The sequence below is a fragment of the Bombyx mandarina genome, chromosome 19 (genome assembly GCF_030267445.1).
Source record: "Bombyx mandarina strain Sakado chromosome 19, ASM3026744v2".
Classification (NCBI taxonomy): Eukaryota; Metazoa; Arthropoda; class Insecta; order Lepidoptera; family Bombycidae; genus Bombyx; species Bombyx mandarina.
Window position 1 is genome coordinate 8,650,438 of NC_143225.1, and position 27,792 is coordinate 8,678,229.

At 36.2% G+C, this 27,792-nt stretch overlaps 1 protein-coding gene and 1 pseudogene across 5 annotated transcripts in view; both read left to right on the forward strand.

Moving 5' to 3' along the window:
• Positions 1-27,792, forward strand: part of Sema1a (semaphorin 1a) — a 461,552-nt gene that overhangs the window by 134,611 nt on the left and 299,149 nt on the right. The gene's annotated exons all lie outside the window — the stretch shown is intronic.
• LOC149500849 (uncharacterized) lies at positions 25,414-27,257 on the forward strand (annotated as a pseudogene). The gene is made up of 2 exons (XR_016324650.1): positions 25,414-25,717; positions 26,274-27,257. The product of XR_016324650.1 is annotated as an uncharacterized LOC149500849 (transcript).

The following is a 27,792-nucleotide window of genomic DNA, read 5'->3' on the forward strand; positions in this document are numbered from 1 at the left end:
TGTCTATGGCCTTCCGTAACTCGTTATCATTACCAGCCTTACGTTGGTTTTGGTTCATTTATATAAAATATAGAACAATTCCCTGACTGCTTTAGTATACAGAAATTAATCGCCTTTAATCTTTCGAAACAGAACGCGTGGTTCGAAGTAACGTTATTGTTAACGAATTCACTCTGTTTTCATTTATTTAAATCCAGTTTCCTTTTTAATTGGACCGGATTAAGGTAAGCTTCCTTAATAATTCTGGGCTGAAATGTTTTTCGTGGCTTTTTTTTTGTTTTGTTCCTTTTTATAATTTGTTTTAATTTTGTTATTATGTAACCGTTAATACAATGTATTTGTTTGCATTTCGTAAATAAACGAATTTTTATATTGATCATAAATGGATTGTTTCTTTTTCGTAAAACATTAATTAGTTTATTTATCCATCTGAACCTTAATTAATTAATTTTAATAATATATGGTGGTAAATAATTTAAGGCCACATTTTAAGTGGGTAAATAGCTTGAATGACTTATAAGCGAAGACTTTGTCTAACGCACACAGCATAAAACGCTTTGGCTGGATTATATTGACATAATCCTTATTTATGAACTGTACCCTACTTTGTAACCGAGGATTACATTAATAACTGCTCGGTACCGAACCGAAACTCTTTAGAATTCACAATCAACAACTTTTAATCTGCGTCATTATGCAGTCAGGATTCATCTAACTTTGTCCTTTTAAAACTTATCTAGTTTGCTAGTTTCCGTCACTTCCTAGACGAGGTGAATAATATAGTAGTAGGAGCATACGGTACATCGAACAAAAAACCTATTTTTCTTTTTCAACGAATAAGCAATCAAGCTAACCGGACTCTTGATGCTGTGTGCTGAAATTCAGCCCCTAAATGTTTGATGTGAGTTAAATAAATTTCAAAAACCAGTAAAAGATTCCAAAGGTATTCTTTTTAAGAAGGAAGGGTTACTAGTTGTCCGGATGCCTTTCCAGTTTCACCAGGACAGGTTGTCGAGTAAAGGCTCAGCCAGAACAGATTAATTTTTTTATTGCTTAGATGGGTTTACGAGTACACAGCCCACCTGATGTTAAGTGGTTACCGGAGCCCATAGACATCTACAACGTAAATGCGCCACCCACCTTGAGTATAAGTTTTAAGGTCTCAGTATAGTTACAACGGCTGCCCCATCCTTTAACCCGAAACGCATTACTGCTTCACGGCAGAAAGAGGCAGGGTGGTGGTACCTACCCGTGCGGACTCAAAAGAGGTCCTACCAGCAGTAAAAATACGAAGATCCAAATGTGATTGCTGCAATGAGTTGGTGGTAGGGTATATTCTAAGTCCACACGAGTAATAAAATTCCATTCCATACCTTCTATCTCTGGATGGGACAACTGTTATACAATACAATAGATTCTGATACTTCATTGAAACCTCATGTCTGAAGGTGGGTAATACGGCACAATATCAATGGCCTCCGATATCCACTGAAGACCAGATGAGCGATGATTTCGGTCACCCAAATATATAAAAAAATACAAAAAACAATTGTAATTGTAATATATAACAATTGTATCTGTATTGTATTTATTTTTAATGTAATCGTTGTTAACACATAAATATGTGTAATAATGTAATAAAAGGATGAGTTCTCTTTAGCTGCTCATTCCACTGTGCGCATTATAAATGATAATACAGAGAGGCTTCGGACCTCAAGGACGGTAATTAACACAAGCTGCCCTCTATCAATAACAGATTAGCATGTAAAAGCTAATGGCTTAATGGCTTATGTGTGCCAGTAATAGGCTCATAAATTAGTGCACCACTTCAATTGTTATTATTGAGTTCCGTATCGATCGGAACGATGTTATTAAAGTTGTTTGCCAGTCGTAAGCGTGTTGTTGTATCGTTAATTTTAGTACTTTTAGCTTAGCTTAGGCCATGTTCCGCTGATATTTCTGGTTCTGGAATGAAAGGTGTTCCAAGCCAAAGAATAAATTATACTCGGTGCTTTGTCAGCGCGAGCTATGGACTTGTCAATGTTTTTGGAACGAAGTTCCTTATGGGACGATGCGGAGAGATACCCTAACCGGGAAAAAACGTCCGTAACGTAAGATTTTTATTAGTAATGCTCACAGTGTACGACTTCACTTTGTAATAACGTACAAATTAGTAATGCATACAGAGTACGACTCAACTTTGTAATAACGTACAAAAAAATTACATATTTTTTTATCATTCATCGACCACGATCTCAGGCGTTTATTTGCGCAATACACTAACTCTTATGCAAACAACCGTGAATGAAGTTTACCACAATAAGTTCGCACGTTTCCGAATGACCGTGGGTTGTTGCGAAATCTCCAGTTTTATTTTCTTTATACGTCGAATAGAACTTAAAATTAATATTTTTATAATAAGGAACTTCGTTCCTATCCGGTGTCCCACGACACATCTTTATTTATTTATTTTTTATTGCTTAAGTGGGTGGACGAGCTCACAGCCCACCTGGTCTTAAGTGGTTACTGGAGCCCATAGACATCTACAAAGTAAATGCGCTACTCACCTTGAGATATAAGTTCTAAGGTCTCAGTATAGTTGCAACGGCTGTCCCGCCCTTGAAACCGAAACGGATTACTGCTTCCTGGCAGAAATAGGCGGGGTGGTGGTACCTATCCGCGCGGACTCACAAGAGGTCCTACCAATGTAACGGAGTAAAAGTTGAGCGGTGGGTTGTGGTGTAGATGATGTCCTTGAGCGATAGTAACGACTTACCATCAGAAGGCTCATGAGTTTTTCTGCCTTCAAAGACCAAAATGTTAAACGTCAAAATACGAAATTCTGCAATTCATTTGAATAAAATAAAAGAAATTGAAAAAAAAGGAATTGGTTTTAGCAAACGTAACGGTTTTATTATTTAAATAATAATGATATCACATAATACATTATTTAAGCATAATAATAGTTCACTTATTAACTTTTTGTAAGCATTACAATATGAAAATGAAAAAGCAATTTGAACAGTAATGAGTTTTCAGTAGAAAATAGCTTAGGTAATTAATATCTTTAATATAATAACTATGAACCAGTTTTCGACCTTGTATTTTCTTTATGATTAATGAAGTCTTCATATTTTTATATCTGAATAAGCACATCACATTTTTGACATGCCTTGATTAGTTTGTTATCTATGTATCTTTGTGTGAAAGCAAATTTTTGAATTGTATTGAAGTCGATGTCATTTTATGACATTTTATGACATCGATTCCAATGGCGACGAATACGTTTCAATCAAGAACTGATGACACTACAATAATTTTATAACTTCGTTGTAACATGCGTATCAATTAGATAAAACAAAGGTGAAATTAATTATTAATTCGGCTTGCTATTCCAGCGTATTTTTTTGTTTGTTTTTAAACTATTATATTATTATTTATTTAATACTAGTTGACCCGGCAGACTTCGTAGTGCTTCAATCGATAAATAAAAGACTTAAACTTTTGTATAAAATAAACTTAAAAAAACAAAAGGAAACCGTCCGACGGGGGACACATCGAAGGAAAAACAAAATTGTTATTTTTATTTAATTCCGAGAATTTTCATATTTATCTACCTACCTTTAAACCTTCTCTGGAATTCCAAAAATAATTCAAGACCAAAATTAGCCAAATCGGTCAAGCCGTTCTCGAGTTTTAGCGAGACTAACGAACAGCGATTCATTTTTATATATATAGATAGATTTGTCGTAGTTGCACGAGGAGCTTACATATAATGAAGTAACCTCGAAGTCTCAATTGCTTTACATGAAAGATATATTTCTTTAGCTTCAAAACGAGGTCAGACCAGTACACGTGTATCTGTGAGATAAAGTGTTCCGAAGCGACAACCGTCGGGCTGTCGGTACGTGACCTTGATTTGGCGCTTCCCAGATTAATAGCGCTCAATGGTGACATGTCGATATCCTGGGTTTGATTAGGGTTTGAAGTCTTACGCAACTCTACGCCCCATTCCTGTTTATGTAGTAGTTATCAATTAGACCGATCTTTTTGAAGTTTGAATGACATTGTCGGCTCATTGTTTAAGCTTTGATACCCGTAGTAGTTTTGCTAAATTCATAATTAAAACTGAAAATTTTACGATTATTATTTTTGACGTTTTAGATAAACACAGATTTGGTGATCGTAAAATATTGTCTATACTAATATTATAAAGAGGAAAGATTTGTTTGTTTGTTTGTTTCGAATAGGCTCCGAAACTACTGGACCGATTTGAAAAATTCTTTTTCCATTAGAAGCCGACACTGTCCCTGATGAACATAGGCTACTTTTTTTAATTATTTTTTTTTCTTCTTTTTTTTGTTTCATGTGTGTTTTAATGTTTCCGAAGCGAAGCGAGGGCGGGTCGCTAGTAAGGTAATAAATACGAAGTTAATTGTAAAAGTAGTTTTAATTGTTTTTAAAATTCGCGATAACGTTTTACATTCTCAAAATAAAATAAAAACTGGCCGCCTCCTTGCGAAAAAAATAAATGCATGTACTATTTATTCAATTTGAAGATTCATTCGCGAATCCACTGCTCTTGAGTTGCTAGGTCTCCTTCGGAGGTGCTCGGACAGCAGCTAGCTAATCCCATCCCTCCTGGCTGAGCCTTTGCTCGCTCACCTATCCTGGTGAAACTGGAAAGGCCTCCGGGCTACCAGTAATCCTTCAATAATAAAAAAATCAATTTGAAGAAACAAAAGAGCTACTCTGGTTATTAGTTTGATGGAAATAATTTGTACGCAAAAAAATTTTTGTCTGCGTGAAAAAATTGTCAAATATATCTTTGCGGATATTAGCTCTTTGAAAAGAGTCAATCGAATTGCTTTTCTTAAAACTACGTAGCGATTACGACGTTTTGGTTGTCCATGGGCGAAACTTTTACGATCAGTTGAGACATTTGCCTCAAACGGCCGTATTTAAAATATATCCTTGTCTTTGAGAATTACCTGTCAATTCAGAATGTTTCACAAATAGCAAAATTACCTCAATATTCGGAGTCAATTAATTGAGTTACATAAGGCAGCTTCAATGTTAGCATTACAGAGCCAAACTTTCCTGCATACAATGTTGTCCATGGAAAATTAAAGGCAGACTTACTGCGCTTAGATTGGCTAGGTGCTCTCAAAGGAGTTTCCGACTAAAATTTGCAAGTTGCGGCCACGTCAATACAGTAAATGGAAACTGGTACAGCCGCGACACGTCCCTCAGTACCAAGTTTACGAAATGGTCTGGCGAGGTTTACGCCCTGAACTATGAAAAGAGTTTGTCTTTGAGTTTGTTAATTACAAAGATATAATAATGTATTTATGGAATTCTAAACCAGCAGTTTATTTTTATTCATTGAGTTTGAATTTTCCGACTATCTTAAGTCTGATTAAAACACTGTTACGTTTGGATAAACAGTGTTAAAAAATTATACAGTCCTTCAAGAGAAAAAAATCTCAGCTTAAACACATAGCTGCTATTGGATTCAATTTTGTTTAACATAAAACTCAATACAGATATTGTGGCCAGCGCTGATCAATCGTCAGTGACCATGAAAGCTGTAAAGTCGGAAACAATACGATGTCAATTAAAAAACTCGAGATAAAACTGTAAAAATAGATTTAATTATGTCATAAATTAAATCAAACTCCTAATTGGTTTGTAACAAAGACTATTTTAGATGACAGTTTCACGCTAAAAATAGGCAGGGTGATGAAACCGAATCGAGCGAGTTCACAATATGCGGGAGATAATCTATAATATAATAAATTGGACTTGATTTTTATACGCATGTATGCTGCGTAAAAACATGGTACGTAAAAAATGGTACTTTCCAATTGTCATCCACAATATGTTGTGGACTATTATCCTAACTCTTCGACTATATGACTCATAAATCCGGCATCTTGTGCATCAGGATACGAACTTAGTAAAAAGAATTAAATAATATTTAATTGAAAACTGAATATAATCAACGATAGATATAAATTATTTTATAAATGTTGTTTATTAATCCCAAATGAGTACGTAGGTAATTTTCGTGCTTCGAAAGTGGTCACTTTCATGTCGAATACGATTTTCGCAACATAAAACTGGAGAACAATTGCTGAAGTTATTAAAAATTGTGAATATACCACTACGCATATTCAAGATCGACTTGGAATGTCACACAGTTTCTTCATTCTAATAAATTCAAAACTAGAATTAGATTCGAAACACATTAAAGTTGACAAAGAATTCGTGTTAAATTGGTCGCCGACTACGGTCTAAGATTAGTTTTGGTTAAATCCCAAATATTTAGATGTTAGCTGCTAGTAGTTAAACCATTTGCTTAAAGTGTGGGCTTATGTAAATTATCCAATCATACAAAACAATTTAAAGACTTTAATAGGTGTTTTTATATTTCTAAAGAAGTCATAATAGTAGCGGTAGTAGTAGTAGTAATAGAAGTCATAATAACTACTATTATGACTTCTATTACTTCAGTTTCAAAGTAAGAAGTTAACCCCGTTGTTTTTTCATAAACGTCGTCTGAAATAGTCTGCTTATCTACCGCAAAAAGATAAGTTTTAAACGTAAAGATAAACGCAATTTGTAGAAGATTTACAAATAGAATATCGTCTTTGTTGGCCGTTTCGTTTCACGAGAACGGCGTAGTCTAATAAGCTAAAACATAACACGGCTTTATTGTACGTTTTCACTTAACTTTCAGTCAGTATTTTTCTTGGAAATTCATTTTAGTACATCGCTTGGCCGACGTGAATTATTTAGAATAGGGCTCCAAAGAGGGAACATTAAAAATTCATTCGGCCCGCCTCTACTTGACTTTGACTGTTCAATACATGAAACACATGCAGAGGCCAAACCCATTATTTTTACTATGTAGAAACTTCTAGAAAATTCAGTTCTTCTGCGTAAATTCGCTCTATTTTGGAAATTGTAGTTTATGATACTTCTATAGTATCAATTTAATTTAACTAGAGGTCCCGCAGTAGTCGAGATTCGACTATAATTAATTGGAATTGTAAGTTTGTACACTATTATGATTGTATTTTATAGTTCTATAATCACAAATTTCGCCAAGACTACACTATAAAAAATATTAACAAAGACAAACAATAGTAGTATTTAATCTATTCTCAATTTGACAACAGACGTCAAGAACAAAAGTTTGACACTAAATAGTATGCACGCGTGTGTGCGTCAAATACATGGTCTGTAGTGTGTGTAATGTTTTCTTTATTTATTTAATGTATCTTTTATGCATATTTATTAGCATTGTGCACTTCTTCTCTACATTCTCTATAAGTGTGGAAAATTCATACTCCTCCGTCCACGCAATTTTCGTAAAAAGGGATACAAAATTTTTGCTTCACGTATTAATATATAGATAGTTTTATTGATCGTCGTGCTAATCGATCGCTAAAAAACGCGTTATGTTTTTCATTAATATAGAATAATACATACAAAAATATTACTCCCAATGTTTCTATCTTACTACATACTGCGTTAGTGTAAAAAAAAAAAAGTACAAATGGCGGTGACTTATTTAACATTCCGTGAATTATTAACATACTCGTAGTGCTAAAATATTAGTTTAGTCATTTATTTTAACGGTGTTAAATTCAGTTAGTGCTATCTAATTAAGTAGCGTATATATAGTAATATACGTTACTGATAATAGATTGTAGCAAATGGATACATAAATAATTTATCTCGATTTAAAAAAAATATTTTATGTGAGCAATATGAATAAGATACTTTTGCCGCCTACCATTCGGCTTTGGAACGAATATCTCCTCGATAGTGTTTCCTGAGCGCTATATATGACAAGTCCATCTTCGAACGAGCTTTGAAGAGAAATCTCAATACTAGACAATAGCGTAGCTATCCATTGCTGTGTCCAGAAATATAGGGGTTTACCATGATATGGGCGATTCCATTCGCTTCTCTGAGATAATACGCGCAATTTTTATTGACCATTTATGCAACATGATTTAAGTAGTTTGGTATAAGGTTTTCATAGATTATTTTCTGATTTGAGTAAAGATTTCGTACATCTAAAGGTAAGTAGAGAAAAGGCTTATCTTGTCAGTCAATTGTTTTCAATGTAAGATTTTTATTCTGAAAAAAACAAGGATTGTGTGGTTTTATGAAACCACGGTAAAAGTGTTATTTTATTCACATTATAGGCATTTAACTCTGATAAACAAAATTTACATGAAACACTGACAAAAACAAACAAAATAGCGTGGAGCATTGGCACAAATGAGTAATAGTTTATACACTACACGGTCAGCTGCTGCGAACTATAGGCGCCGCCATATTGGCCTTGGCTGCTCTGACGAGCGTCTTTCACTTTATCTCTACTCCGCGGCCGACCGTCACGCGACATGCAACACACAGACGAAAAAGTTTGAGACGATATAATAAAAGTTTCACTTTAAAAATATTTAATGAATAAAATTTATCGCGACATATACCTGCTAACAAATTCAGAATGTACACATAAATTTTCTTCTTCTTACTGCATATTAAACTTATCGGTTCGTGTGTTGGGAGTTGAGTTGTTGCCCTTTGTCAAAATCTTTCGCTCCATGAATTTTGTTTCTTAGTGTTCCTAACTTCAAAATGCAAGGACAAGGTATGAATATTGCTGAACTCGGGCAACTAATTTTATTTCCTTTTTTGGTGTTGTGAATTTGCTTTTACAGTAGACTCTTGATTTGATGAGCACCTGGAATTGTTTGATAGATGATATTTAAATTTTCATGAGTCGATCTAGGTCAGTGAATACAAATTTTGATATAAGTAGTTAGGATTACACAAGATTCACTGTGAATTTTATTTTTCAATTAAGAATTTCAAACAAATTTGCGGAATCATCCCGAAAATAAACTTATCCCCGAGATTAGCTTCAGTTGTTATTACGGTATATAATTTTGAGTCGGGACTCCATTACGGAGACCTTTGTAATAAAATTAATGTTATTGGATGATACTTCGCGTTAAATAAGAGACTACCTGATTAATTCACGAGAAAATAAATGTTTGAAACGAAGTAACTGAAATTATTTATACGAAACAATATAAGATCTATTTACCTCATTAAAATAAGCTCAGTTGATAAATAACGAAATATCTAATAAAAAATATATTTAAATTTTTCACTGAGCTCACTCATAACTTAACCAAGAAGCGCGGAAATTCGAAGATCACATTTATCAAGTTAATTTTCACTTATTGCAGAATGGCGCAGTTACTTAATGATTAATCAAGTTTGATTTTTAATTGAAACACATCTACTATCTTTGCATGCCTTCAAATATCGAAACCTAGTAAACAAGATCATGTCTATCTAAACCCTGTCCGCTGCAGCTATGACCAGAGATGCCTAATCTCTGGTCATCAAAAGGATCTTTGAGTTTTTATAGAAAATGTACCTTTACTAAAGCAAGGAAGCAATATTGTTTTTTTTTAAAAGCAACACAATATATCGCTGTTCCTAACATGTCAATTGACTCGGATGTTAAGGGACTGTCACTTATTCTGACCGTTGTCAAGTCAAAATGACAGTATATGTAGTGGACACCGATGCGGCACATAGTACATGCAACGAAAATAGATGTTCTCGGAATGAAAAACGATATTTTCAATTTTGTACTTTTCTTTGTGGGTAAAAATAAGAAAGTCAAACAAAAGAGAGTGATTGCTTCCAATCAATAATAACTTGATCGTGATTTTTTTCTTTCGATACCGATGTTTTAGTCGTGACGAATAACATAAGATTGTTGAAATGCAGTTACACAAGAACACTATGTAATGTTAAGAACATAATAAAGTCGTAGTTCAGAGTTCAAATACGTTCAAGTCGTCGTGGCCTAAAGGATAAGACGTCCAGTGCATTCGTATTGAGCGATGCACCGGTGCTCGAATCCCGCAGGCGGGTACCAATTTTTCTAATGAAATACGCACTCCACAAATGTTCACGATTGACTTCCACGGTGAAGGAATAACATCGTGTAATAAAAATCAAACCCACAAAAATTGTAATTTCCGTTATTGCTGATGGTTGGACCTCTTGTGAGTCCGCACGGTAGGTCCGGGTAGGTACCACCGCCCCGCCTATTTCTACCGTGAAGCAGTAATGCGTTTCGGTTAGAAGGGCGGGGCAGCCGTTGTACTATTAAAAGTGAGACCTTAGAACTCATGTCTCAAATTGGGTGTCGACATTTACATTGTAGATGTCTATGGGCTCCGGTGACCATTTAACACCACGATGGCCCGTGAGCTCGTCCACTAATCTAAGTAATAAATAAAAACATAAGAACATCTAATTACCAGTAAGTTTAAAAAGATTTTCTGACGAGAAATATTTTAATTGAAAATTTGACGAAAATTAACGTCCATAAATTATACATACACACACAATAGTGAAACTTCATCACATATGTATTATCTATGGCCGAATAATCCTTCAGTCGTTCGTGACCACAGAGAAACTGTTATGTATTCAAAACCTTTGAACCGTAAAAAGAGTTTTAATTATCTCCAACGACGTTCGTCGGAGTGTCACGATTCTAAACTTAATTTTTATCAAAATTATTGTTTCACCCCATGGAATGAACGTTCGGTTTTCAAATGTTAAATCGAAAATTTCTTTACGCGGCATATCCGACATTGAATTTTTTGAGAACGAAAGCATCGGTGGGGCCCCGACTCGAATCGAGATTATCCATTTCCTTTCGATAAGTGAGAAGTTTTCCTGTACAAGATTAAACGATGCAGCCCCGGGCTCCCTGCCGCGCGTGAGTAATGTACTGTCACTACACTTAGTCGCGCGACCGTTGAAAGCACAGGGATCGCTATACTGAACTACTTTTTAAAATGAGAACATTTAATCTGAGACGTATTATGCAGAATTATGTTTTAAGATTCGCATTATGAATTTTAATATTTTTTTCCAGAATATTTATTACCTTTTTTTATTTTTATTTTCCTACGTATGCAGATGGTCTATATCAGTGTAACCTTAACTAGTGGTGAGCTCACGGGGCTCAAACCTGACGATGTTGCTAACACGGACCCCAGCAAGAGCCGTGCTTCGCAGAATCTACCATCGGATCCGAAACGCGACCCACTGAGAAGATCCGGCGAGGAACTCAGTGGGCTGTGTCTATGGGTTAAATTATTACCGTTAATTTCAAATCAACTCCGACGACTGCTCTTATTGAAAGGTTCGAACAAGTAATTACTATTTCAGTAAAACTAAGCATATATGTACACCTACTGGTGGTAGGACGTCTTATGAGTCCGTACGGGTAGGTACCACCACCCTGCCTATTTCTGCCTTAAAGCAGATATGCGTTTCGGTTTGAAGGGTAGGGCACATGTTGTACTATAAAAACTGAGAACTTAGTACTCTTGTCTTGAGGTTGGTGACGGCATTTACGTTGTAGATGTATATGGGCGCCAGTAACCACTTAACACCAAGTGGACTGTGAGCGCGTACACCCATCTAAGCAAAGAAATATGTATATAACTAGTCAGGTCATAAGTATTGTCACACAGTAAAAACTTTTCTTTTAGAATGCTGGCCACAAAAAAGTTTATTGAATTCGAATTTCGAATTGTTCATGAAAATAAAAATGTATACTTTTAGAATTTTACTCATTTTTAAATATGGAGTGGACGCTTAAAGAAGACCGTGTTGCAGTTATTGCGTTGCATCGTTGCGGTTACGCGCCAATTCAAATTTTTAACATACTGAAAATTTTGAATATAACCAAAAGATTCGTTTATCGTACCATCAAACGATACAATGAAGACTCTAGTGTAGATGACAGGTCAAGAAGTGGTCGCCCTCGGTCTGTTAGGACTCCAGCAGTGATAAAAGCTGTGAAGGCGCGAATTCAAAGAAATCCCAAACGTAAGCAGAAACTGTTGGCCCTTCAGATGGGGTTAAGCAGAACCACGGTGAAAAGGGTGTTAAATGAAGACTTAGGGCTTCGGGCATATCGAAGAAAAACAGGACATCGTTTGAATGCTCGTCTAATGGACCTGAGACTGAAGAGATGCCGCGCTTTGTTGAAGCGGTACGCGGGAAAAAAATATCGGGAAATTCTTTTTTCGGATGAAAAAATTTTTACCATAGAAGAGAGCTACAACAAACAAAATGATAAGGTGTACGTACACAGTAGTGAAGAAGCGAGTAACCGTATTCCGCGTGTCCAACGAGGTCATTTTCCATCCTCGCTCATGGTATGGTTGGGAGTTTCTTATTGGGGTTTAACAGAGGTACATTTTTGTGAGAAAGGTGTAAAAACGAATGCAGTTGTGTATCAAAATACAGTCCTGACGAACCTTGTGGAACCTGTTTCTCATACCATGTTCAATAACAGGCACTGGGTATTCCAACAAGATTCGGCGCCAGCTCATAGAGCGAAGAGCACACAAGACTGGCTGGCGGCGCGTGAAATCGACTTCATCCGGCATGAAGACTGGCCCTCCTCCAGTCCAGATTTGAATCCGTTAGATTACAAGATATGGCAACACTTGGAGGAAAAGGCGTGCTCAAAGCCTCATCCCAATTTGGAGTCCCTCAAGACATCTTTGATTAAGGCAGCCGCCGATATTGACATGGACTTCGTTCGTGCTGCGATAGACGACTGGCCGCGCAGATTGAAGGCCTGTATTCAAAATCACGGAGGTAATTTTGAATAAACTTTAGTGTCATAAGAATCTATGTTTTGTTAAGTTCATTTTGGTATATGAATGGTTACATAATGAATAAACTTGTTTCAATTATTTTACATTAAACATGTGACAGAATTTATGACCTGACTAGGTATATATATATAAATTTTATGTGGGTCTGAAACAATCTAAAACTCTAGATCGATCATCAAAGGAGCTACCCTCTAGAACGTAAAAGCGCAAAACATTCCATAATTTACAAAAAACGAACCGAATTGCATTCTCATGTACTAATATCGATTCAATATTTCATACGGCGTCCCGCGCCGAGATCAATTTTCACCGTGGGAGTGACGATTTCAGAATAATACCGTGCCATTTCTAACGGCAATGTGTCGATATCCCACTGATTTTATTTGAGTTTTCGAATGTGTTCAAGTATACACATATACTGTCAAAACACGAGTCTTGTAAAAGTAGAGAAGAAGCAGATATCACAAAAATGAGATTTTAGAAAGAACTTTATATTTATAACTAGCTGGCCCGGCAAACGTTGTTTTGCCATATAAATTATTTCTAGGAAAGATAGATTAGTTGAAATTATAGAAAATAACCTAGATACCGACTGCAACGCAGTCTGATTTGTAAATATAAACCATTCTCGAATCCACCTGAAGGTACACAGAAAACTTCATTAAAATCGGTCCAGCCGTTTAGGAATTCAGTGACAAAAACACGCACAGAAAAAAAATATATATATGTTGGCACACGTCAGGGATGGCTGAGCGGTAGTTTCGTCATCACTCGTATTCGATTGAACTCAGTTTAGTCAATAAAACTTTTCAATAATAATTATTGAAACTCAATACACACAACTTTCACAATGACAGGATAAACCGACAGTTTCGTTGCACATACCGACAGACCGACTGACTGACTGACTGACTGTCAGAGACTCACTGCTGAGACGGACGGAATCACTGTCTGACACGAATGCCACGACTCTGTCCACGTACCGCCATTTTATACTGTGGCGTTACGGAGTCTACCCTTCATTTTGTGATATTTATCAAAACAACGTTTCATCATTTAAAATAATAATCAAAACCACCGTCTTAATATTACTAAAAGTCGTTATCCACGACATATATATATTTATATTTATAAAGTATACACTTCAAAACACGAGTCTTGTAATAGTAGAGAAAAAGCACATATCACAAAAATGAGCTTTTAGAAAGAACTTTATATTATATAATTTCAAAAGTTCGTTGTTTTATTAAGATTAAAAACTCTCGTTTACTTGACGTTGTAAAGACGATTTTTTTATTAGCGCATAAAAATTTAAATATAAATAGAATGTGTTCGTACGGTTTAACGAAATGCTGTCGATTTAAAATAACCCGCACCCGAGCTCTCGATCTGATACCGCAGCGTATCGCGTCAGCCAAAAATATGAGCATCAAAGATAACAGTTTTGGAAACGTTCTCACAAACAACTCATAAACAACGTTCTTCGGTTGTCTCGTCAACAATTTGTTAACGCAAGATCTACTCGGTGTGTAGCTGAAACGGTCGGAATTATAGATCGTTGGTTGGAGGCTTCGTTGGCAACTAGCCATGTGTCTGTATAGCCCTGCCTCGGCCTATAAACCGTACCGAAGTTTAGATTAAGAAAGATTAATTGTAGCATGTGAGAAATTTTACATAAGGCCTCTCGTCGTAATTCGATCCGCTTGGGGGCTTCACTTTGTGAAGTTTATTTAGCTCTTCAAACAATATCTAGGGACTTGGAAACTGACTGTAATTATAATATCTCGTAAGACATCTCGGTAGAATTGGTCGGGACTCTGTTCGAATTAGGATTTCAACGAAAATTTCCATTTACTAATTGTTAAAGTGAAAATATGGATAATATTTAGTTCGACTTTGAAACGTCTGTATTTCTTAATTTTTTTGATTCAGATTAGCTATTTCGAAGAAAATAATGTTCTTTCGAAAACAAACAATTAAGTTTTAGGTATAGAAATAGGTTAGTCTTATTGGAATAGTCGGGCAGAAAACCTACGGCCCGCCTAGCTCTCATTTCTTCTGGATTCGTGTCACTATCTACATCTAGAAATCTAAATATAAACATGAATATTATTTTTTTCGTAGCCCACATATGACGTAAGACTTTAGATTTGGTTGAAACATAGTACAGTTAAATTTGCAAATCAGTAAACCAAGTAAGTATTATTTTAGTAGTTTCGAATTCTTTATGAAAATGTAGTACAAAAATACTTTCGTAGCACAACTATACGAATCGAAATAGTTAATAGAATTTGTACTGTCGTAGTCGAGAGCTCCGAGACGTAGGCTAGCGCCTTAATCCGAATAGTTGGCTCTCTGTTCGAATAGTTCTACAAGAAAATCTTAAAGCGGCTTCATTTCTCTCGTAAATGCACCGGTATACTTAAATTAATTTGTTAAACGCTATAGTCTTTCTGTGTTCGATTTTACAATTTTAGTATAGCGTAGGTACACTTAATATTGCTGCTGGAGTACTGTGATGCTACGTTTGAAAGATATTGTAGGTTGATTTATGGTATTGCTTTTTTAAATTGAAGTAAGCTAAACTTAGAGACTGTAGATGCATGTACAGAAATGGAAGGTTATTCTTTCTAAATCGTTGCCCTGAAATTGTTCATAGCTGGCTTGTTGGCAACTAGCGGCGAGGGTAAAATCTCTGAATAATAATTCATAAATTTAGAATAATGTAAGAATTATTCCGATGAAAATAATGATAACAAATGACTAAATATGTCATTCCATTCGAAATCCATCAGTTAATAGGACTTTCTCATTTTGTCTACTTTCTGTTACGTATGATGATAGCATGCAATTTATTGATATACGCCGGCATGCCAAAGCAACATTAGTTAGTGGCAGAATTGACCCTGTTCACAAGTTTCATTAATAATATTCATCAATCATACGAAAACGGCGCCACAACGGATTTAGTGAAAAGTTTTAATGATACGCTGGAAATAATAATGTAATATTGTAATGAGGAAATGCTGTTCAGGCCATAAACGTACAAGGAAAATTTATATGAGAATTGCGGAAACTCTTCGTATATGAAGAAATTTATTACAGTCGAACTTCTAAAAAGTTTTTTTTGTACCCATCGTATTTATTATTTTTACTAAAGTATCATAGCATTTATATGTTAATTATATTTTTTTTAAACCGCCAAATCATAAGACGCCCGGTGTATAGTAAAACCTTTTTATTCGCAATGTATATATTCCGTAAAATTGCCGCGAATACAGAAACCTTGAATATGGAAAAGCGCGTTTACCAAGGATAACTACTTACATATTGGAATCCTTTTAAGCTATTGCATAGATTTTATCGCGGGCTTTGGGCGCGGCGACTGAATCAAGAAATTCCGTAACAAAAATAACCTGACACCCCCACTACGTCTACTATGTAGCTCGCGATCAACACATTCACACGTTACGCTTGTTTAGTGTTTGTGAATAAGCGCGTGGCGTGACGTTACACTGCATGCGCATCATGAAAAGTCTGCCCATCTCTCTCTCGCGCGGTCTAGCTTATGAGTGTGAAGGAGACAGTTAATGTTTTGTTTTATTATTGTTTTAATATTAAATTATCATTGTCTAATTATAATTGCATAAGTTGATAAAAAATGCTATGCAATAGCTTTACCCGCAGTTCCCGAGTGCCACACTTTTTTTTTATCATTATATATGTACCGATATAACGATTAAATCCCCGAATGAAGAAATCTTTGGCCACGAATATAAGAATTGAGTCGCATTTTTTTATCCACTAATAGCGAAAACGAGAATGAAGGAAGTGCGAATAAAAGGCTTTTACTGTATTGGTATCGGTGTTACCATCCCGCAGACAGGTACCAATTATCCTTACTAAATTGCTATATGAAACGTGTACACGGATTGCCACGATGAAGGAATAGTAACGTCATATATTAAGAACTAGCTGACCCGGCAGACTTCGTAGTGCCTCAATCGATAAATAAAAGACCTAAACTTTTGTCCAGAATAAACTTAAAATAAACAAAAGGAATCCGTCCGACGGGGGACACATCAAAGGGAAAACAAAATTGTTAGTTTTATTTAATTCCGAGCATTTTCATATTTATCTACCTTTTAAACCTTTTCTGGACTTCCACAAATATTTCAAGATCAAAATTAACCAAATCGGTCCAGCCGTTCTCGAATTTTACCGAGACTAAAGCACAGCAATTCATTTTTATTTATATAGATATAACTCTCAAAATGTATAATGTTATTTTTGGGGTAGGGTGTATTTTGAGCCAGCACGATGAGATAATAATACCATCTGCTTTAATTCTGCCTTGAATATGGGTTGTCATACAATAAAATCGTCCTCTTCTCTTAAGGTGGGCAACAGCATATCATGTCTGTATGTATCCATGGCCATCCATTATATATCATGTGCACCATCAGCCTGTTTGCTCATCGCACCCAGTAAGACAACGCATCGATTAGATTTAAACAATATCGGAGATTATTAGCTGTTGTTCTGTTGAGTTTATTGAATAGTCTCAGTGAACACTCCGACACTGTTGTCAGATACGTGGCAGGTCTTTACAAGGCTTTGGCATGCATCGATACCGATCCATTGTTTTATCCTAACGCTGGATTTAATAGGACGTATGAACAATGGATAAGTGGTCGTCTGTATAACGTTTTGGGGGCCAGTTGCATGATGGGCGTAACGCTTGACGTCTTGTTATCCTAAATTTGAGTAGGATATTGTGGAGGCCGTATCTTATTAGTTATTAATTGATTACGTAATGAATCAATATAATACTATGCTATGAATAAGGTACCATTATTTTTTTTTGATAGAGAAAGGTTCGATTAGCTGTCAATTAGCGGTAACTGCTTAAACGACGAATCATCAATAGTATAATACATATTTAGTATTTGGGAAACTTAGAATTCGATGTTTTTTTATTTACTCAGAAGAAGAATACAATTTTTGAAAATCTATATATTCAAATAAATAGATATGTAAAAATCTAAATGATTTTTAATTTTGAAAATGCAGCTTTCCGATTTGTAAACTAATTTTTATTTAATATCTTTGCAGGTAAACAACATCTTGTATTCATGTTAAAATAATTATTTGGCCTTGATGGGATCGAGTTTGCAGTAAGTCGTAAGGAGTAAGTAAAATTGTATCTAAAACTACAAATAAATGATTATATTTATTCGTAGATCTAAAATACATTTTTAAGTAGTTCTCAAAATAATGCAAGTTTGACATATTATTATCTTGATGCCTGCTGATAGATCGTTTAATAATAAGATTTTTCATTATTTTTGAAATATACTAAACGAACAGATTTGACAACAGATCAAACTGTCGATGAATCTCAGAAAATTTATTGAAGATGTGTCCAATTTATGGTTCTTATATAGTTACTGGTGGTAGGACCTCTTGTGAGTCCGCGCGGGTAGGTACCACCACCCCGCCTATTTCCGCCGTGAAGCAGTAATGCGTTTCGGTTCGAAGGGTGGGGTAGCCGTTGTAACTATACTGAGACCTTAGAACTTATATCTCGAGGTGGGTGGCGCATTTACGTTGTAGATGTCTATGGGCTCCAGTAACCACTTAACACCAGGTGGGCTGTGAGCTCGTCCATCCTTCTAAGCAATAAAAAAAAAAAGTTAAATTTGTATAATAATTTGTCAGAAATATGTTATCTAGTATTTAAATAACCTGTATCTGTGCATCAAATTATATCTAAAATTTCACATAAGCTTGCCTAAGCTTTACCTAAGCTTGCGCAATTTCCCAAATTCACTATGATAATATAATTAGATTGTAATCACAAATATTACCTATCAATTCTTTTGAAATAGAAGATCTGTACATGAAACGTTGAAGTTAGCTTAATTTTGCGTGACTTTAACGAATAAACAGCTTACGGGCAATAGTTAACAATAATGGGCTTGTATGTTCTCAAAAATCCGTTGAAGTAGACTTAATGACGAATTTTCTAGAACCGGATTCATCTACGAATATAGTTTATCTTTCAGACCTTATTATCTCGATTTGTAATGCTTGTTTAAAATTGTACCACGAGATTTCTATGCGCATTGTCCATTGTGGCTTTCAATATCATAAAGAACAAAAAGATTGTTATCTCGATATGTTTTTTTTCGTGTCGTGGACGGCCCCCGCAGTATACGAGTCCCCGAAGTCCCGCAGTCACTATTACCATATCCCTCAAATATATCATAGCGCTTCGAATATTTTACGCTGTCGGTATCTAACAAGCGTTTTGTGGTAATGTCTTCGTTTGATCTATAGCAGTCAGGAGCACTCGCTGTCTAAATATCTTGCCATTATGTATATTGTGGCTACATTAAGATGTAACGTCGCAGAAGGGCGGTTCTTAGCGTTTTTTTTTCGTTGCGTAATCACCACCCAGATTGCTCTGTCGCAAAACATAATGCCGAGCGGGGCAGGGAATTTGTTAAAATTATTGGCGGGCATTTATTCTTTCAGTCGAAATATCGAAATGGGTGGGGCGACTTCCCACAAAAGTCCGATGAAATTACACGCCAAATGGTCGCTCGTTTGTTCTTAATATGTACATTTGTTTCGTAATTTTTTTTTTTGTTTTTCGTCGATATAGGTATGCCCAGAAAAATAATTGTGAGAGATATTTCGTTCGAATGAGAAAATTAGGGCAGAGATTGTTCTTTGTAATTATTTATTTCGTAACAATGACAACGAGTGGTTTTTCGTAACAGCGAAATCCAATCAAATACAAATAACAAGAAAAAGCCGTGTAGTTTAAATGTAAGCACTGCAATACTATCCGGACGAAATTTTATGGAGTCATTTAACGAAGTCATACTGTAAAATCTCTTTCGGCTACTTCGTTAAATAATGTAAGGAACTGTGTAGAGGTGCGGGAATTGCGGGAACTGAGTCGAACAAAACGCGCCAGAGCCGCTTGAATTTGCAATTTGAAGGCGTTCGTTCTCTCACAATTTGCTTATACCGAGCCCCACGTTGGGCGCCATTTCATGTAATTCGGTCCACAGCCGCACTAAAGTTAAGTAATCGCATACCGTAGAGCAGTTCCGACGCCCGCGCTTGCACGAGATCCTTACTTTTTTGGCATCGTTTCAAATTAAAAACGATAGTCAGTTCTTTTATTAGGCTGTGCAGATACGATTATCTGGAAAAAAAGTGTGGTGTCGTGGGACACCGGATAGGAACGAAGTTCCTTATTATAAAAATATTAATTTTAAGTTCTATTCGAGGTATAAACAAAATAAAACTGGAGGTTTCGCAACAAACCACGGTCATTCGCTAATTGTGGTATACTTCATTCATGTTTGCTTGCATAAGGGTTAGTATATTGCGCAAACGAACGCTCTGATATCGTGGTCAATGAATGATAAAAAAATATGTTATTTTTTGTACGTTAATACAAAGTTAAGTCGTACACTGTGTGCATTACTAATTTGTACGTTATTACAAAGTTAAGTCGTACACTGTAACTTACTAATAAAAATCTTACGTTACGGACGTTTTTTCCCTGTTAGGGTACCCCTCCGCATCGTCCCATAAGGAACTTTGTTCCAAAAACGCACGTGTCTTATACTGGACTTATACCGGAAGAATCCAAAAGGTAGACGTTAAAGGAAAGAGATCTTCCGGTGTCTTACTTAATATGGGTGTTCCTCAGGGTTCCATATTGGGTCCCTTCTTATTTCTTGTGTATATCAATGATTTACCAAAGTTTATTGAAACCCGTCACGAGGTCGTATTATTCGCTGATGATACATCCTTATTGTTTAAAATTAAACGACAATTGGAAGATTATGACGATGTGAATGATGCTATCTCGCGCGTGGTACATTGGTTTAGTGTTAATAATCTGTTATTAAATAACAAAAAAACAAAATGTATAAAATTTACCACACCTAATGTTAGACAAGTAGACACTAATATCATTGTAAGTGGAGAGACACTGGAGCTTGTTGATTCGACAGTTTTTCTTGGTATAACAGTTGATTCCAGGCTGCAGTGGGGTCCTCACATATGCAAGTTAGCGAATAGACTTAGTTCTGCAGCGTTTGCGGTAAAAAAAATACGAACGTATACTGATGAAGATACGGCACGTCTAGTTTATTTCAGTTATTTTCATAGTGTTATGTCCTATGGCATTTTGCTATGGGGCAATGCTGCCGATGTCGAAACGATTTTCATCCTGCAGAAGAGGGCTATTCGTGCTATTTATAATATGCACCCGAGGGAATCCTTGAGGGACAAGTTTAAGGAAATCAAAATTCTAACTTTAGCGTCCCAATACATTTTTGAAAATTTATTGTACGTGCGTAAAAACATTGTAGAATTCCCCAGAGTCTGCGATTTGCATAATGTGAACACTAGGAACAAACATAGGCTTGCGTTGCCGGCGGCTCGAATTAAGAAAATAAGCAACTCTTTCAGGGGGCTGGGTGTACAGCTTTTCAACAAGATCCCACAAAACGTTCAACTACTACCTGTTCATAGATTTAAGAAAACTGTCAAGGAACGTTTGTGCAACAAGGCATATTATAAAGTTAAGGATTTTTTACTAGATGGCACCACGTGGGAATGAGGCGTTCGCTCCTGGCCTTTTCATTTTTCATTATTATTATTATTTATTTGAATTGTATTTTTTTGACTTGTTTTTTTGTATACTGTAAATATGTTTTCTTGTTTAAAAAAAAAAGAAAATAGTTGAGAAAATACAAAAAAAAAAAAATCCCGCTGAGTTTGTTTCGCCGGTTCTTCTCAGGATTGTGGCTTTTTTTGGAACCGGTGGTAGAGTTAACATTTTCTTTTACATTTTGACATTCAACAAGTGTGTTTTTGATGACATCCAAGTTGAAATAAATGATTTTGAATTTGAATTTGAATTTGACTCATCGTAGTTATTTTAATTAATAATCATTCTGATGAACGACAACGAAAACCGACGGCTTCGAAATTCAAAACACAATAAATACCATCAGAATTGATTCCCTAACCTGAATTCTGTTTAGTCCGTTCATAAACGTGGGAGTTGAAACTAAATTAATGTAAATGTATTTTATGAGCAATAATAGTAACTGAACCGGGTATATTTCGATGAGGCAACCCGCTTGCCTTTCATTTTCTCTTCAATAACGGACGAGCGCTGACCCGCCTTCGCAGCCTGCACAAAATTTAATTTTAATACGGGACTAGCCACTATCCTACCCAAGTCTCCTAACAAAACATAACAGACTGTCCCTGCACAGATTAGAACTCGCTTACGTCGTGTTTGTTCACGGTTGACGCCATTTTTGACGCCTTGCATTTTACAGATCGTCGTAATTACATTACTTGTACTGGCGTAGCGAATTTCCTTTTTAATCAGTTATAGTAACAAGGCACTGACGGTTTGCTGGAAAACGCGCAATTACCAAGCGAATCATAATGGAACATCCAACATTCTTCGACTCGTACAATCGGAGTGAAATCCTCTGCAATTTCAGGAATTGTTGTGGGTGGTTATTATTCGGCGTGTAAGCGGGAATTTGTCTCTCCAGGACCTACGTCGGTTTTGTCCAAGAGTTTCCCGTAAATTCGCATGGTTGGCTGGCTCCTTTCAAAAGTCGCAGTTGGTTTTACGCTTTTGGTGGTATTGTTTGTGGCATTTTGACTTTCAATTTCAGAAGTTCTTGTTCATAAATTGCACCAGAATGAATAACGTTTTGTATTGTTGTAGTGTGCATGCTATTGTACTATTGTGCATTTTGCAGTTAGAATTGCCCATACTTCGCATATAATAGATAATATAAGGATCGCGTGGAAAAATAAAAATTAAGGTGTAACCTTTGTGCGCGGTTAAAGTTTAATATTAAAATTAATTAATTAATTTAGTACTGGTCTTTTTAAACTCAGTTATGTGTTTCAACTATGGATCTATATTAATAAAAATGGATTTTAGTACTCTCACAGGGCTCAGACTGATATACCCTACTAACATCTGCCGTGGTTAAGACTAGTACTTTGCCGAATGTATCCCTGGATCGGAATCGCGAATCACTGAGAAGATCCGTTGAAACTCAGTAGGTTGTGTTGTGGTGGTTAAGTTACACGTCGAACCCTTCCTCGCATCCGACGATTTCGACGACAACGGTGACTGGTGCTTGAAATACCTGAAAGGACCGAGAGTGGGTCAAGAAGATTAGAAATGACGTGCTTAGGGCGACGGCGGCTGTGTGCTGCCCGATCGCTTGAGTTTTTTTTTATTTATTTTTATTTATTGCTTGTATGGGTGGACGAGCTCACAGCCCACCTGGTGTTAAGTGGTTACTGGAGCCCATAGACATCTAGAACGTAAATGCGCCACTCACCTTGAGATATAAGTTCTAAGGTCTCAAGTATAGTTACAACGGCTGCCCCACCCTTCAAACCGAAACGCATTACTGCTTCACGGCAGAAATAGGCAGGGTGGTGGCACCCACCCGCGCAGACTCATAAGAGGTCCTACCACCAGTAAAAAATATTGTCGAGTATTTAATTAGAGGCGACCACGATAAGTGGTTTATCGTGTCGCTTTATCAAAAAAGCGTTCTGACGCTGTCTTCATACTTACATATCGGTTCTAATTTCCTTTGACGTTCCGACCTTTATCGTGAAGATCTGCACTTCTCAAATACCACGGTGCTGCGGGGGCTAAATATTGCAAAAATGGGATTGTATGATTTGGTGAGTGCGTTTATGTGTGTACGGGTTCCGCGAGCGAAACCTGTACTTTTATAAGTCTAAACCGGATGTACGTAAGTTTTCTAGTGTCACTTTAGTGCCAAGGAACAATTCACATCGTTTGCATATCATGGGATAAAGTCTTCCGAGTCAGAACACGGCTTGTTCACCGTTTCTCATCCCTCTGTGAAGAGTTACTCCTTAGATAGCCTTCGCCGCCCAGGGTATGAGCTGGCCAAATAAAGTGATGGGGCGAAAAGCGTTACCGCACCTAATATAGTGTCGGAGCATGGTTGTTAATCTCGATGGCATAGCAGGAAAGGTTTCTGTCGATGTTTCAACATATGATAGGTACGAATTTTCATTAGTTGATGATCTTTGGTATATTAAGCAAGCATATTATTAGCACATTAAAAAGCGTAAAATTATGTTATATTTACGACTCGAAAAAATCGAAAAAAATTGATGATCATAATGTCAGATCTATTCCTCAAAAATATTACAACAAATGTAATAACCCTCAAAATTAATGCTATTTTATCATAAAGTATCTTCTGTCGACATGGTTTGTTTTTCGTTTGTCCTAGCTCCATTGAAAAATAGATGTAATCTATCATAACGGCTTTTTTGCCGAAAAGTTCAAGAACCAATCGAAAAACAGTATTAAGTAGTAGCTATCTTGTAATGTTTTTTTTATGTATAGATGCGTAGACGAACGAACGTTGGAAGGCACCAATTATGAAGCGGTTACCAGAGATTATGAACATCGCAATGGTAGTGTTTGTTAATTGTATTGAAAACCAACTGTCTCGCCATTCAAGATGATATCTTTGACAGCTTTGGCCGATAAATATTACTGGTACTGATTTATATGCTCTATTACTAGGAATTATTTGTTTGATCCTAATTACTCATTAATAACATTAATAATTTGATAACATTAATTAACATATTCTTCTATATCGTTCCCTCACTACTGAGGATCGCGACCACATGCGACGTACTTCCAACGTGTTCGATCATGGGTGGCATGGACTGCATGGTACAGACTACCACCAAGTGCTTCTCTTGCTAGATCTGACCATCTGGCTGGTGTTCTGCCCACGGCGCGCTTGCCCTCTATGCGACCCGTAATTATGAGCTTCTCTAATTCATATCTGGGAGACCGCATGATGTGTCCGAAGAAGCTCATAACACAGTCCCGGCAGATGGAAGACAGCCTTTTTCGGATGTCTAGCTGCCTTAATTAATTAACATAGAATAATCTATCTCTGAGTATTCTTTCAACAGTGTAATTCGTTCATGGAAATATTTAAAATAGAAATTATATTTATTAAAAAAAAAAATTTATTGGATGCCGTAGGATGTAAAAGACGTTAATACTAGTACCTATCGAAATTTCAATACTGCTATCAACTAGCGCAACTTCAAAGCGTCGCTACTGTGTTCGATGCTATGGATGTAACATCACAATATAATACTATTCGAAATATTTGAACTGAAATCTTGACATAAAATTGTACAATTTAATTGAGTTTCAAATACATTAATATTAGACGAAAAATATGCCCTTGATGGTAACAAATTGAAGTTGACCAGAATAACGTTTTGAGAATTCAGTCTGCTTGCGATGATCAGATAATTGAAATTGTCTGGGAATTTTGTAACGTCAATTGAAATAGTTGAGTCTTTATTTAGTTTAAGTACTTTTTGAGGACTCGCCGAGTTTCTTATGATTGTTTTGTCTAGATGATGATGTTTGCTCTAGAATAAATGTTTTTATATGTTTACCATGCATTTATTTGCGAGGAAATTAATATTTCTTTCGAATATGTATCAATTTTGTAACGTGTCGCGTACTTCTACACTTAATACGCCTATAATATCACCTGTAAGGTTTGTTGTAAAATAATTAATTTTGTTAATGTTAAGGCAATTTTCGGATTGCCAAATAGCAACACTGTTGGTGGGAGCAATTACAGTAGTGGGGACGTGACATAATAAAAAAGGCGGTAGTCTGAAAAAACGGGACAGAAATCAGTGTATTCGGTAGTGAGCAGATGTCAAAAGATTGTAAAAATGGAGTTTCAAATAAAGCAATACAAAATTAAGTAAACTACTGCAATCTGTGTATTATTTCCTGACTGTTGGAAGTGGACTCTTATATCTCAGAAGTGGGATCGACTCACGTAAGTACATTCTTGAGTTTCTTATTAATTTTCCGCGATTATTTAGTTCGCAAAAAAAAAAAGAGAAAATGAATTAAGAACCGCGCTGACTACGAAGGTAGTTTCAAAGCTTAGCACGGAATAAAGTATTATACGGAATAATTGCTGCGTCTTCTGCCGTATCTACTATTTTAATTCAGAAAAACTGCGAACTAAAATGTATCTGATGTTATGGTTATGTCACATGTTTCAATTTAACTCAACGTTCAAATGTTTGTTGAGCTTCAACCATGAATTTAATGCATAAAGCATAACTAGTTACGAAATTTATATACAATTTATATACATAGTTATCATTCTACAAATTGTTGCTCGCATGGTAGGTTCGTCGATAAAACGCTGCATAAGCTTTTCATTGATATTTTCGTTTGGGGTAGGTGAAATAATTTTGATATGGGTGCGATAACTGAGAGTTTATAGAAAAACAATTGTTCTCTCTCTACCATTTTAGTATAGGTTGAACGTTGTTCATATTATTCACGTTCAATTTAAAATAACATTTTGCAACGTCTGCAAGTTCCAGAACATGAATAGACGATCGTCGTTTGATGACACACTCGCGCAGCCGTAAAGGACGCAGAGGCGAAGCAGGTCCGAGCCGATCTCGCACTCGCGGCCGCAGCTCTCGCACGTGCAGCCGGGCCTGGGAGCTGGAACTATACCATGAACGTATCCAGCGACTAGAACAAGAACTGCAGCAAGAGCGGGAGACTGTACGGCGATGCGAGAGAAATACACGGCTCTCTTCAACTGAGAGGCCACGTGCGACCTCGCTTCGTGCAGCTACCGAGGCGCGCCGGAGTGACGATGGGCAGCATGCAATAGTCAACCATGAACGTCGGGCAACACATATCAGGTCACGTAGTCCTTCCTTTTCTACCAATGATGTTGTCAAAATAATAGTCTATTAAGCACGGTCCCGAATCTCAACCGTTACCGCAGAACACAACAATGATTAATGAAAATATAGATCACAAGAATATTCTTTAAAGTTTTGACTCTTCTGTTAAAAATCAGCGAATAGATGTGTGGCTGAAAAAGGTTAATGAATGTGCGTTGGTTTATGGTTGGGACGATAGGACCACCATACACTTTTCACTACAAAAAACTTCAAGGACTGTCCAAGTTGTGGTTCGAGAGTTTAAATACGATCTTACGCGGCAATAGGGGCAAGATAAATTATAAACGCGTTTCCTCACGAAAAAAATTATGGCCAGTGCTTAGAAGACATGTTGAGACGAAGAAGCAAGCTTAATGAGCTCATAGATGAGTACTACTATAAAAAACTGTCTCTGTTAAACCTATGTGGTATTCCTGGTAAGCGACATGGAAACCTGTTTTAATCAGGAAGGGGGTTCCTCAACCGAATTCGGTGCGGTCTCTAAAAGCTCTAGTGCAAAATTTACCGAAAACGTTTATCTTAACGATATTGTCTTTGAGTCGTGTCACACAAACGATATTGTCTTTGAGTCGTGTCACACATAGAATAGAGAACATTCAAAACAATAGCCCAACTATCATGAAAGACTGGTTATAAGCTAATATAGTCCTCGAGGAGTATACCTTTTCATCTCGAGATTGATGACTTTCGTGCTAGTGTTATGTAAGTTAGGTGATAACCAGCTGTTGGATAATTCTTCGTTAATCGATCATTATGGAAATTCCGCTACTTCACGGTTTTTAAGCATGGAGTCTGAACTGTCTCACTTAGATTTGTATAAGAACTGAGCAGCTGAAATAGTTAAGATCTTATGTAGAGTATCTGAAGAATATTTTGAGATACCTAGTTATAAATCAAGTTCAGTCAGTCAGTACATCTCCGATCGTAAAAGCTTTAGATCGTTATAAAGTAGTCCCTGAGTTTGAGGGACTGGGAAATAAGCATAAAAATACTGTTAATTTGATTTAATACAGCCATGGGTACATATCGCGTCATCTGAACTTTTGTCTTTAAATCTTCAAAAAATAATATACATTCATTTGTAAATTTAAAGTAATCGTTATCGTTGAGATATCATTATTTATCAGAAAATAAT